The following is a 14940-nucleotide window of genomic DNA, read 5'->3' as shown; positions in this document are numbered from 1 at the left end:
TGACGCGACCGCGTGGCAAGGAAAAGTTCCAAATGACGTGACCGCGTGATCCACGCCGATGCGTGACAGGGGCCACGTATCAGAATTTACAGAATGCGCCCCCAGCAAATTCTGAAGCCCTTTTTGGCCCAAATCCAAGTACAGACAGCATAGACCAGAGGTTATAAAGTGTGGGAATGCACCCATTCAAAGAGAGCTCGCATATTTTTAGTTTTCAATGATTTAGATTTAGTTGAGAGGGAGATCTTCTCTCTCTCTCTCTCTCTCTCTCTCTCTTATAGGATTTAGGATTTTTTCTTTTTTTAAGAATAACTCTGGATCCCAGGTTTAATGTTCTTTTATTTTAGTTTTACTTCTATTCATTTATTCCAACATTTGAATTGATTATTATAATTTGATTTAAGAATTCTTCCATGTTACAGACTGTTATTTGAATTAATGATAATTGAGGTATTTTCAGTTCATGATTGTTCTCTTTGATTTAAGTTACCATTGCTTCCCATCTAAGGATATTTTTATTATTCCAGCAATTATACTTTTTTCCCCTTTTGGTTCTGGTTAAGAATTCAGTAACTCAACAGTTATTAAACTCAACATAATTGATAATCGTTATCTTGCTAATTGAGCTGAACTTGAGTAATCCCAACCTTTTCTTAGGAAATAAATAGGATTCAAAGGTCAATTTAATTAGTCCCTTGACTTTCCTTTGCCCTAGTACAGGTTGATCAAGTGGAGTTTAGATTCAACTTTCATTATAGTTGAGAGAGATAACTACGTTGGACCTCCAACTTCTCTTACCTTGCCAAAGGCCTGCTTTATAGTATTTATTTATTTTAATTGCCATTTACTTTACTTGTCATTTAAATTACTTGCTTCTCATCTTCTAAACCCCGATTACAACTTTTATAGCCAATAGTAAGAACATACTTCCTCGCAGTTCCTTGAGAAGACGACCCGAGGTTTGAATACTCGGTTAACAATTTCTAAAGGGGTTTGTTACTTGTGACACCCAAAACGTTTGTACGAAGGGATTTTTGTCGGTTTAGAGACTATATCTACAACGCAACTGTTTCTATGAATCTCTTTACTGGTAAAAATCCTCTCGTCACCCCCCTTGCATTTTCATAGCCAATAATTGATCACTTCATTGCAACTCTTCGTGAGACGACCCGGAGTTTAAATACTTCGGTTAATTTTTATTGGTATTTGTACTTGTGACAACTCAAATTTTTGATGTGGGAATTGTTTGTTGGTTTAGAACTATGCTTACAACGAAGTTCTTATTTCTAGAAGAGAAATTCTAAACCATCGAGCAAAACTCTCTTATCAAAGCTCCCTCTTCTCTCTAGAATTAGGAGTAGGTTAGATCTAGATTAGGAATTCTTAGATCTAGGTTAATTTCATGCTTTGATTTACTTTTCCTTGTGTAATTCTTCTTCTTCTACATCTCTTCTCTCTATTTTAGCATTTAATTCTTGTAATTCTTTACTTTTATGTTGATACACTTTTGTTCTTTTATTTCTCTTTAATGCAATTTAAGTTTTCATGTTCCTTTATTGTTGAATTGCTTTGTTGTTGTTTAATTCCTTGCAATTGAGTAGTGTAAATTTACTTTTCTTACAATTTTATTATGCTTTTCTTTTATGCCTTCCAAGTGTTTGATAAAATGCTTGGTTAGATTCTAGAGTAGAATTTTATGCTCTTGGCTTGGGATGGTAACTTAGGAACTCTTGAGTTACTAATGTCCAAGTGATTGATGATTGGGAGCCATTAACTCTAGATCTCACTAATTGAATTGGTGGAGAACTAGGACTTATGGACTTGGATTGATATAGCTCATTTGACTTTCCTTTACTACTAGTTAGAGGATGACTTAATGGGATTGATCCTCGCCAATTCTCATGTTGTGGTTAGTGATTAGGATAGAGATCCTTGACCACCAAATCTTGCCAAGACCTTTGTAGCTATTAGTTTACTTCCTTGCCATTTATCTTTCATGTCTCTTATCAAAACCCCAAAAATATGCAACTCATAACCAATAACAAGGACACTATCCTGCAATTCCTTTGAGAGACGACTCAATGTTTAAATACTTCGGTTATTAGGATTATTAAGGGTTTATACTTGTGACAACCAATTTTTTGTATGAAAGGATTATTGATTGGTTTAGAAACTATACTTGCAACGAGATTTCATTAGAGAAATTCTATACCGTCAAAATAATCCAATCATCAGCACACAAGGAAGAAGGAAGGGTATGCTCGCGCACTATAGCGTGCAGGCGCTGCGGACCGAAGATGTATCACAACCTGTGTAGACGCACAAGTTTGTGTGCGGACGCACAAGTTTGTGTGCGGATGCACAGAAGGGGAAAGGGAGTTGCGTTCCCACGCACAAGGGATGGGTTTGCTACGACCAGAGGGGTCGCCAAAGGCTGTGCGGGCGCATAGAGCTATGCACACACACAGGTGGCTCTTTTTTTTTAATAGAATAGGGCGAAGTGTGCGGTCGCACGCAGGATGTGCGGTCGCACAGAGGTAAAAGAAGGGTTGTATACACATGCACAAGCCGTGCGTGTGCCTCGAACAGAGGGAGTGTTTAGGGGTGTGCATGCGCACATTACTGTGTGGACGCACAAGGACAAAAAAAAGGGGAACTGTGCATGCGCACAAAGCTATGTGGACGCACAGGTCTCTGTTCCTGTAACAAAAATTTTGGCTCTAAGGCACCAAACTTGATATCCAAAACAGGTTCTCAAGTTCCAAAATATCATAAAACTCCCAAAAATATATTATTTCACTAAATTTACCTAACAAACTTTAAAATAAAACTAACCAACTAAGCAAAATATCCACTTTATTCATGAATAAAAGCTAAAAGAGAGAAAGTTAGAAGGATAAACCATGGTGGGGTGTCTCCCACCTAGCATTGTGGTGATGGTGTGAAAAAGTCATAAAGAAAATATAAAAAAAAACTTACTAACAAAAGCAAACAAACAACCAAAAAGTGCTATTTACACTATTAACATATTTACAACAACCAAAAGATATAACACCGTTTGTAGTCCCCGGCAACGGCGCCAAATTTGATGAAGAGAGTTTTTGCCGGTTTAGAATCAAGAATCAATTCGTTAGTAGTATAGTCTAACCCAACAATGAACTCTCAAGATCAAATAAAAAATTCAATACAAAGTAACCGAGAGTAATTAAACCTCGGGTCGTTCTCCCTAGGATGCAAATGAAGTGTTACGCTTTTGGTTGTTAAGAGGACAAAAAGGGGTTTGTAATCAAGAAATGAAATATTGAAAGAACTTAAGTAATGAAAGAACTAAGGAATGATCAAGATTGTAATTAATGCAATTGAAGAGAATGTAAGCGCAAAACTAGTAAAAATGCTATAAATGCATGAAAAGCCTTGACTTGGGAATGGGAATCTAAGGAATCCTATCATTGCCATAACCACAACTATGGTAATTATCACGAGTCAATCTCGCCTAGTTAGCCCCTAATATCGAGGAGTAAGTCAAGCAAGCATAATTGACCTTAATCCATAAGTCCTAGCCAACTTACCACACTAGTTGATAAAAGGCTAACGTCAATGGAAACAAGAGTCAACTAACTACCCAAGAATTACCACTAAATGTCAGACATTATGACTCTAGTATCCTAGAAACTCAAACCACAAGCCAAAATAGGAAAATCTACTCAAATTCTAAGGTTGGCATTTTCCCAAACACATTGTATGCATGGAAGTAAAACATGGAAAATTGCAAGGAAAAAGAGAGGACTATAACCAACTATCAACAAAACCAAATATAAACAAACAATCAAACATAAAGGAAGCATGAAACATAAAATTCATTGGTCAAAACTTCAAAAAACACAAAATTGTAATTATGAACAAAGTAACTTGAACCAAAGAAAGTGAAAGTAAAAGTGCTATAATTAAAGATGAAATTGAGAGTACTTACAATTAAAGAAGCAAAATCAAAGATTAAAGCTTGCTATAAAATGCTACAATGGAAATAGAAATGAAACCCTAAGAGAGCAATGCTACACTACTCCTACTCCTACTCCTAATTACTCTCTAAAACTAGGAAAATAAAATCTAAGTCCTCCCTCTTCATATGTGTTGATTATCCCCTCATATAGCACTTCAATTCAGCATCCAAGCCTTCCAAAATGGGCCAAAAGCCCCCAAAATTCGCGCAGCACATGTTTTATTAATGAAATCACATGCACGGTCCTGTGCAGACGCACAAACGTGTGCATCCGCACACTTGGCTGAATGTTAACCCGTGCATACGCACAGGTGGTCGTGCGCATGCACACATGGAAATTATTCTTGTGCGCTCGCACGCTTACTTGTGCGCACGCACACTTTGCTGTGTGTGCTTTTCCTTATTTTCTTCATGTTTTCTCCCTTGTACATGCTTTCTTCCACTTTTGGCTACCCATTCTTGCCTCTAAGGCCTGAAATCACTCAGCAAACATGTCATGGCATCAAATGGAATAAGAGTAGAATTAAATTGCTCATTTCAAGCACAAAATTGCATGTTTTCACATTTAGGATCAAATTGGGGACAAAACACAAAAGTATGCTATTGGCACTGAAGTGTGAGTTCATGTGCTAGAATCCATCCAAATTGAGTCAAAATATACCATCAAATATGGACTCATCAAGATGGTGTACATTGAGGTAGTTCTTGGGCATAATTGTGCTGGAATTATTGTGGTTCTATGTATGGTTCATATGGCTCATAAGGTAGTTGGTATGGTGGATAAGGATTAGCATCATATGGAGGTGTTTGGTGGTAGGGGGCTTGTGAGTATGGTGGTTCAAAACTATGTTGAGGAGGTTGTGATGCCAAGGCATCTTAGGCGAGTTTCACTAGCATTTTTCTGTTAGTTTTAGTTGTTTTATGCACTTTCTTGAGCTTAAAGTAACCAAGAATGGTTAAATGAATAACAAAGCAATGAACCATCCAAACAGTATGATTTTTATGCAAATTTCATGAGTTTTTAGTTATATTACTTGAATGCTATGAATGGAAGATTCTCATGAAAATTTGCAAGACTTTGATGCAGTTGTTTGGATGATTTCAGGGAAGAAGAGGCTAGGCAAGGAAGCAACAAAAATCAATAAAGGAAGCTTGAATATCACATGTGGAGTTTAAGTTCCAGTTTAAGCTTAAACTGGAACTTAAACGGCCAAAATCATGAAAGCTGAGGAAAGGGTGAAAGTGGCGTTTAACCTCCAGTTTAACCTTAAACTGGAAGTTAAACGCCAGAAATGGGAAATGCACCAGGGAGCCATTTCCACGTTTAAGCTCCAGTTTAACCTTAAACTGGAGCTTAAACGTGTTCGACCTCCAGGGCTACCTTTCTCCATTTCCACGTTTAAGCTCCAGTTTAACCTTAAACTGGAGCTTAAACGTGTTCGACCTCCAGGGCTACCTTTCTCCATTTCCACGTTTAAGCTCCAGTTTAACCTTAAACTGGAGCTTAAACGTGTTCGACACCTCCAGGGCTACCTTTCTCCGCTTCCACGTTTAAGCTCCAGTTTAACCTTAAACTGGAGCTTAAACGTGTTCGACCTCCAGGATGGCTTTCTCTATTTCCACGTTTAAGCTCCAGTTTAACCTTAAACTGGAGCTTAAACGTGTTCGACCTCCAGGGCTGCATTTCCTATCTCCACGTTTAAGCTTCAGTTTAACCTTAAACTGAAGCTTAAACGTGTTCGACTACGTTACCCTCCAGGGCTGCCTTCTTCCATTTCCACGTTTAAGCTTCAGTTTAACCTTAAACTGAAGCTTAAACGTGCTTCCACAAAAGGCATCACTGGAAGTGTCTGGCGTTTAAGCTGCAGTTTAAGCTTAAACTGCAACTTAAACGCCACTATTGGAAAAGGTTTCTGGGCCAAAAATATTGCAGTTTAAGTTAGCTTTTGAGCACAAACATTAACTTAAACGTACTCTGGTATGAAACCCAATTGAATATCATGGTTTATGGGATTGGGCCTGAAGGATTGATGAGTCTGGAATTTCAATTTGTTGAGTCATGTGTCATTACTTGATTATCACTAAGTTGGCTCAATGAATGTTACAGAATGTGGATCAGCAGCCTCATCAAGATTATGGATCATAAACCCAAAGCAAAAGGAAAGCAGGGAGAGGCCTCAAAGCCCAAGAAACACAACAGAAGCTCAATATAGAAAGTGTATAAATAGGATAGAATTTAAGTTAGGAAGTACTTTACTTTTTCATTTTGGCTAGTTTTCATACCTTTGTAATTGAATTCAGAGCTATGACTCACTAAACCCCCTTTCATTGGGTTAGGGAGCTCTATTGTAATTCAATGAATCAATAATAGTTTATCTTCTTCTTCAATCTTTTCTCTTGAATTTTGTTAGAAAGCTTCTCGATCTAATTCCATTGGGTAGTTGTCTTGGGAAAGAAACTACCCATAATTGGAATCCTTCGGAACCTTGGGAAAGGAATGGAGGATTCATGCTAGAGAAGCTTTCTCACAGTGAATTGGATTGGGGTTTGGATGGATATTGTGACATGTAATCCTACCAAATTGTGGTTCATGAAACTGTGTGGTATAATCAGTGATCGAGCATCATCTCTTCTTATGAACATTTAAACCAAGGGATTGGGAATTTGTTTGTTTTTAGAGAGAATTGGTGAGCCAAGGGATTGGGATCCAATCATATAAGATTGCCAAGCAAAATTCAATGAACGCATTGGTTGAGGAAGAGATAAACATGTTTTGATTCGGAGATCTCAATATCTCCTATAACCCAATGAATTCCCCATCTCCGATTTTCACTTTCTCTTTACATTCTGCAACTCAATTCATGCAATCACCCCCATTCCCTTTTAATTTCAGCAATTTAGCTTCTGCTCTTTAATTCATGCAATTTAAGATTCCGCCATTTCAATTTCTTGCTATTTACGTTTCCCGCCAATTTTACATTCCGCAATTCTCATCTAATTCTTGATTCCGCTCAACTAAACACACTTCTAATCCGAATTGCTCATTCAACCAATCCTTGTGGGATTCAACCTCACTCTATTGTGAGTTTTTACTTGACGATAACCGGTGCACTTGCCGGAAGGAATTTTGCCGATCGTGCAATTTCCTAAATCGTGGCATAACTAGTTTATGCGCATTAAGTTTATGGCGCCGTTGCCGGGGATTGGTTTTCGATTGACAATTCTCCAATTGGAAGTTAACTAGATTGAGCATTTTTTTTTTTGCTTTGTTAATTCAGTTCAAGTTATTTGTTGAATTTTAATTTCTGCACTCTGTTACATGCTTTCTTTCTTTATGCCTTTAAATTCAAGCAACTAACTCACTGACTCACTAACTATTTGAATTAATTCCTCAACTGCTCTAACCATAATCTTCCACTAACCAAGAGTATTTTACTTGTTTGTTGCCTGTGCTGTGTTCTTGTATGACAGGTAGAAGAGGAGAGACATCAACTCCTCCATATACCGAACCAGAGAGGACCCTTCATAGACTTAGAAGGGAAGCAAGAGGGAAGAGAGTACTGGGAGAAGAAGAATCTGAAGGAGAATCTGAGGACAATTTTGAGGAAGCTCTAGATCTCAACATGGAAAGAGAAGTTCATAACCATGGGAGAGCTGATGGAAACAATGCCATTCCCGAGAGGAGGGTTCTTGGTTCATACATAAACCCAACATCTGGGAATTGTGGTAGCAGCATTCAGAAACCACCCATTCAGGCCAACAATTTTGAGCTCAAACCACAGCTAATATCACTTGTGGAGAATCATTGTTCATTTGGTGGGAGTGCTAATGAAGACCCAAACCAACATCTCACAAAATTCCTGAGAATTTGCGACACTGTGAAGTCTAATGGAGTCCAGGAAGATGCCTATAAACTGCTTTTGTTCCCATTTTCACTTAGGGACAAGGCAGCTAAGTGGCTGGAATCATTCCCAAGGGGGAGCCTAACAACATGGGATGAGGTGGAAAGCAAGTTTCTGGCACGTTTCTACCCCCCGCAAAAGGTCAATAGGCTTCGATCTGAGGTTCAGACTTTTAGACAACAAGATGGTGAAACTCTCTACGAGGCATGGGAGAGGTTCAAGGATTTGACAAGGAAATGCCCACCAGACATGTTCCATGACTGGGTGCAATTGCACATTTTCTATGATGGACTTTCTTATGAATCAAGGAAGGCTGTAGACCATTCATCAGGAGGTTCATTGAACAGGAAAAAGACTGTGGAAGAAGCCATTGAAGTGATTGAGACAGTGGCTGAGAATGAGTACTACTATGCATCAGAGAGACACAACACTAAGGGAGTCATGGAGCTGAACCATGTTGATACAATTCTAGCCCAAAACAAGGTGTTTGCCAAGCAACTAGCAGAGCTCACCAGGAAGTTAGAAACAAAGCAAGTGGCTGCAATACACACACAAGATCAAGAGGAAGAAAGCACTGAAGGAGGTGATTGGGAAGAGGCCAATTATGTAGGAAATCAACAAAGGCAACCATATGATCCACATTCCAACACTTACAACCCAGGCTGGAAAAACCACCCAAACTTTGGGTGGGGAAACCAGCAAAACCAACATAACAAGTCCACATACCAAAACTCCAACCAAAGATCATATCAAGCCACACAAAACACTTACTCCCAACCATCATATCAAGGCCAAAATAATCGACCTACCCAACCTAATCCGAACCAACAATTTCAAGATCAATTAAACAGGATAGAAGGAATGCTTGCAACCATGGGTCAAGACATAACCGAATTGAAAGCTTTTAAGGAAGAAGTAATTTCCAACTTGCAAAACCAAGGAGCTGCCATCCAGAAGTTAGAAAATCAAATTGGGTATTTGTATAAGCAAATCCCTGGGCCAAGTGTCTCTCATGCTGCCAAGGCTATTGCAAGGGAAGAATGTAAAGCCATAACCCTCAGAAGTGGAAAAAAGCTAAAGGAGATCTCAAGTGAACCCACAGAGGATGAAGCAAAGGAAAATGTGAGAGACAAGGAACAGGGACAATCCTTTACACCGTCTGCAACAAGAGAAAAAGAAAAAGAGGTCCTGAAGCCGTATACACCCAAAGCACCATATCCTCAACGTTTGATGAAAGGTGAAAAGGATAGCCAATTCTCCAGATTTTTGGAGATTTTCAAGAAGCTTCAAATCAACATTCCGTTTGCTGAGGCAATAGAGCAAATGCCACTCTATGCAAAATTCTTAAAGGAATTAATGACCAAAAAGAGAAGCTGGAGAAATGAGGAAACTGTGTTGTTGACTGAAGAATGCAGTGCCATCATTCAACACAAATTGCCTCAGAAACTGAAGGATCCAGGCAGTTTTCAAATCCCATGCATCATAGGAGAAGTCATGGTGGAGAAGGCCTTGTGTGACTTAGGGGCCAGTATCAATTTGATGTCTCTAACAATGATGAGAAGAATGGAGATTGAGGAAGCCAAACCAACAAGAATGGCCCTCCAATTGGCAGATCGAACCTTTAAATTCCCTCATGGGATAGTTGAAGATTTGTTGGTAAAAGTGGGAGATTTCATATTCCCTGCCGATTTTGTGGTATTAGATATGGAGGAAGAAGCCGAAGCTTCAATAATTCTGGGAAGACCCTTCCTGGCTACTGCAGGGGCCATCATAGATGTCCAAAAGGGAGAGCTCACTCTTAGACTGCATGATGAGCAATTGGTGTTTAACGTATTCAAGGCAATGAGCTATCCATCAGAATCACTAAAGGAATGCATGAGGGTGGATGTAGTGGACATTGCAGTACAAGAAACCTTTGAGGAAACAACAAAGGAAGTGGCAGAGGAGGAGTTCACCAAGGATATTGAAGATAGTGATATCAAGGTTGCTGAAACAACCATGCCAAGCATGCCAGATAGAGTGAAAGAAGAGAAGGAAGCACCAAAACCTGAGCTCAAAGCATTGCCCTCTAATCTCAAGTATGCATACTTGGGTAGTAATGAGAGCTATCCTGTTATCATTAGCGCTGCCCTGAGCCAAGAACAGGAAGAAGAATTGATCAATGTGCTACAAACTCATCAAGACGCCATTGGATGGACCCTAGCTGATTTGAAGGGGATAAGTTCATCCATATGCATGCATAAAATCTTGTTAGAAGAGGATGCTAGACCCTACATTCAAGCTCAGAGAAGATTGAATCCCGTCATGAAAGAAGTGGTACAAAAGGAGGTCATGAAGTTATGGCAGGCAGGGGTAATCTACCCCATTTCTGATAGCCCATGGGTTAGTCCCATCCATGTAGTGCCCAAGAAAGGTGGCATAACTGTGGTGCCAAATGAGAGGAACGAACTCATACCCACAAGAACTGTCACTGGGTGGAGGATGTGCATAGGCTACAGGAAGCTCAATGAAGCCACCAGAAAAGATCATTTCCCACTCCTATTCATGGATCAGATGCTTGAAAGGCTTGCAGGACATGCCTACTATTGCTTTCTGGATGGATACTCAGGCTATAATCAGATAGTAGTTGATCCTAGAGATCAAGAGAAAACATCATTTGTTTGTCCATATGGAGTTTTTGCTTATAGACGCATGCCCTTTGGATTGTGTAATGCACCTGCCACTTTCCAAAGATGCATGCTGTCCATCTTTTCGGACATGATTGAAAAATTTATTGAGGTTTTCATGGATGATTTTTCTGTGTTTGGAGATTCTTTTCCTAGCTGCCTACACCACCTTGCTTTGGTGCTTAAGAGATGCCAAGAGACCAACCTAGTATTAAACTGGGAAAAGTGTCATTTCATGGTCACAGAAGGAATAGTCCTTGGCCACAAAATCTCGAATAGAGGCATTGAGGTGGACAGAGCTAAGGTGAAACTAATTGAAAAATTACCTCCACCAAGTAATGTCAAGGCAATTAGGAGTTTTTTGGGACACGCTGGCTTTTACAGAAGGTTTATTAGAGACTTTTCTAAAATAGCCAAACCTTTGAGTAACTTGCTTGTCTCTGATACACCCTTTGTATTTGATAAAAATTGCATGATAGCCTATGAACTTTTGAAGCAAAAACTTTCCTCTGCACCTATCATTGCCCCACCTGATTGGAACTTACCTTTTGAACTGATGTGTGATGCATCAAACCTTGCTGTTGGGGCAGTGTTAGGACAAAGGAAAGACAATTTGATACATGTGATTTATTATGCCAGTAAAGTCTTGAATGATAACCAAAGGAATTACACAACCACTGAAAAAGAACTCTTGGCAATAGTCTTTGCATTTGACAAATTTAGGTCTTATCTCATTGGATCTAAAGTCATTGTTTTCACTGATCATTCAGCTTTAAAATACTTACTTGCTAAACAAGAATCCAAACCAAGACTTATTAGATGGGTTCTTTTGTTGCAGGAATTTGACATTGAAATCAAAGACAAGAAGGGCGTAGAGAACAAGGTGGCAGACCATTTATCAAGGATACCATGTGAAGAAGGAAGCGCACAAAACACACATATAAATGAGTGCTTTCCTGATGAACAACTCATGGTAATTCACAAAGCACCCTGGTTTGCAGACATAGCGAACTTCAAGGCGACTGGGAGTTTGCCGTTGGAATTTAACAAGCATCAAAGGAAGAAATTGGTAAATGATGCTAAATACTTCATCTGGGACGAACCATACTTGTTCAAAAAATGTTCGGATGGCATACTCAGAAGATGCATATCAGAGGAAGAAGGAAGGGAAGTCTTATGGGACTGCCATGGCTCCACTTATGGAGGACATTTTGCAGGAGAAAGAACAGCAGCTAAGGTGTTGCAGTGTGGTTTTTATTGGCCCACTATCTTCAAAGATGCAAAGGAACTAGTGAAGCACTGCCATGAATGCCAGAAAGCGGGGAACCTGCCAAGAAGAAATGAAATGCCACAACAATTCATTCTGGAACTTGAATTGTTTGATGTATGGGGGATAGATTTCATGGGACCCTTCCCCACCTCATACTCAAATAATTACATCCTTGTGGCAGTAGACTATGTCTCCAAATGGGTTGAACCAATAGCAACTCCAACCAATGATAATAAGGTAGTCATGAACTTCCTCAGAAAACACATTTTTTGCCGTTTTGGGGTTCCAAGAACAATCATCAGTGATGGAGGAAGCCACTTCTGCAACAAACCATTAGAGGCATTGCTTCTAAAATATGGAGTTAAACACAAGGTAGCCACACCATACCATCCACAGACAAGTGGGCAAGCCGAAATATCTAATAGGGAACTCAAAAGAATCCTGGAAAAGACTGTGGGAACTTCAAGGAAGGACTGGTCGATTAAGCTGGATGATGCTCTTTGGGCATATAGGACAGCTTTCAAGACACCAATTGGAATGTCTCCTTACCAACTAGTATATGGAAAAGCTTGCCATTTGCCACTGGAGTTGGAGCACAAGGCATTCTGGGCCTTGAAACTCTTGAACTTGGACAGCAAAGCTGCTGGAGAAAGAAGGATGTTGCAAATTCAAGAGTTGGAAGAATTCAGAGCTGAAGCCTATGAGAATGCCAAAATTTACAAAGAAAGAGCAAAGAAGAAGCATGACAGCAACATAGCCCCAAGGAAATTTGAGGAGGGACAAAAAGTATTGCTCTACAATTCTAGGCTGAAGCTATTTCCAGGGAAGCTAAAATCAAGGTGGTCTGGACCATTCCTTGTCACCAAAGTTTCCCAATATGGACAAATAGAAATCATGGAAGAAAAGTCACAACGAACCTTCACGGTGAATGGTCAAAGACTCAAACATTACTTGGGAGATGTGGAGGAGAAGGACAAAGTTAAATATCACCTCAACTGAGGCAGCTGACCGTCAAGCTAATGACGTTAAAGAAGCGCTTGTTGGGAGGCAACCCAACCTGAGGTAATACTACCTTGCTGTTTCTTTTATTTGTTTCAATAAAAAGGTGAAGTAGTTTCTGTGCATTGCAAGGAATTAAGTTTGGTGTTTCACACCAAACAATGAATTCGTGGATCAATAATTCAAAGGGGAATGTGTGACTCCAAGTTTGGTGTTCCACCACACAGATTAACTGAACACAACAACCTTTGAATTATATGAAAGGAACAACCATTCTAAGCAATCATAGAAATGCTTAAAATCCTTAGTAGCAACTTCATTCCAAGGAGATTTCAAGGACTCAAAGAGCAGAGGAGTAAGTAGAAGACTAAGTTTGGTGTTCACACACCAACTTAAGACTCAGACACTTACCCATATATAGTTGAGCTAACCACTCAAGTGCTTGAGAAGCAAGCAACTTCATCACTCTTTGCAGGAAAGGAAACAAGGATCTTAGAAAGAGCATGAAACAACAACTAGGAGAAGAAGGAGAAATCAAATTGTTTCCTGGCAACAAAGAGAAAACAAGGAATTTCACAAGGTGGTATTATTCCTTGACAATTCTTTAAAAAGGGCAAACAAAAGCATGCTTGTTCTGATTTAAACTGTAATTGTTGAATCTTTCTGGAATGAAAGTTCTAGTATGTTTGTCTGTTTATTGCTTTGAATAAAGTGAATGCCTAGATGTTTGGATATAACTTCACCTTCTTAAACAAATGCTTGCCGTGCTTGTTCTGTTTCCAAAAATTAAAAGAAAAGTTTGAACAAAAGTAGCTGGGCTCAATTAGTGACAAATCAAGTAGAATTAAGTGGTGGTATGCATGCTTGATTGTTTAGTCAGATCACTGGAAATAGAGTGTAGAATTATCATTTTTTGTGTAGAAATTGAAAACTGTCTATGGATCTTGATAAATAAATGTCTTTGGCCATAAAAAAAAAAAGAAAGAAAAAGAAGAAGAAAAAGCCACTGAAAAAGGGCAACCAAAAAGAAAAAAAAATTGAGAAAATAAGCTAGGCACCAATGGTTCGAACTTCTGAGACAAATGCCTGTGGTGTTTATGTATTAAGGATATGCTTGGATGAATAGGTTCTGAGGAGTGTTTCAACACTTGGTAACTTGGGTTAACTAACCCGGGATTATCAACCAAAAGTCCATTATCAAGAGCAACCTAAATACAAAACATTTAGTCACACAAAGAGGTGCTGGGCACCAATGTCTCAAGAAGAAATGTGAACTAAAATGCCTGCAGTGGATATGTGTAGTGCACTGATAAGAAAAAGAAAATGCCAAAGGCTTGTGCAACACATGACACTAAGCAAACAAAGAGCAAAGGAGCTCAAAGAAAAAGAAAAGAAAAACAAAGAAGAGAAAAGTGCCAAGGACATAAGAATAACAAGAGGCCATAGCAGTGTTTGATGAATGCAATGAAAAAGTGATAATCTTACCTGATAAGAATGAAAAAGTGATGCTGCAACTTTCTGCATAAAACCCTTCTGATGAACTTCAAGTGCTTACTAATATAGCCAATGTAATTGCTTTCTGTTTCATACTTTCTTCTCAAATAACTCAGGACTTGCTTAGGGACAAGCAAGTATTAAGTTTGGTGTTGTGATGCCAAGGCATCTTAGGCGAGTTTCACTAGCATTTTTCTGTTAGTTTTAGTTGTTTTATGCACTTTCTTGAGCTTAAGGTAACCAAGAATGGTTAAATGAATAACAAAGCAATGAACCATCCAAACAGTATGATTTTTATGCAAATTTCATGAGTTTTTAGTTATATTACTTGAATGCTATGAATGGAAGATTCTCATGAAAATTTGCAAGACTTTGATGCAGTTGTTTGGATGATTTCAGGGAAGAAGAGGCTAGGCAAGGAAGCAACAAAAATCAATAAAGGAAGCTTGAATATCACATGTGGAGTTTAAGTTCCAGTTTAAGCTTAAACTGGAACTTAAACGGCCAAAATCATGAAAGCTGAGGAAAGGGTGAAAGTGGCGTTTAACCTCCAGTTTAACCTTAAACTGGAAGTTAAACGCCAGAAATGGGAAATGCACCAGGGAGCCA

General features: G+C 39.0%; 1 non-coding gene across 1 annotated transcript; it reads right to left on the bottom strand.

Moving 5' to 3' along the window:
* Positions 1–8049: 8049 nt before the first annotated feature.
* On the bottom strand, positions 8050–8153 carry LOC148574736 (small nucleolar RNA R71). Its single transcript, XR_015906252.1, has one exon. It is a non-coding gene; the product is annotated as a small nucleolar RNA R71 (small nucleolar RNA).
* Between the last annotated feature and the right edge of the window lie 6787 nt (positions 8154–14940).

This window comes from Arachis ipaensis, chromosome B2, assembly GCF_059453495.1.
Source record: "Arachis ipaensis isolate K30076 ecotype BB chromosome B2, ASM5945349v1, whole genome shotgun sequence".
Lineage (NCBI taxonomy): Eukaryota > Viridiplantae > Streptophyta > Magnoliopsida > Fabales > Fabaceae > Arachis > Arachis ipaensis.
This window is presented reverse-complemented; position numbering and strand designations above follow the sequence as displayed.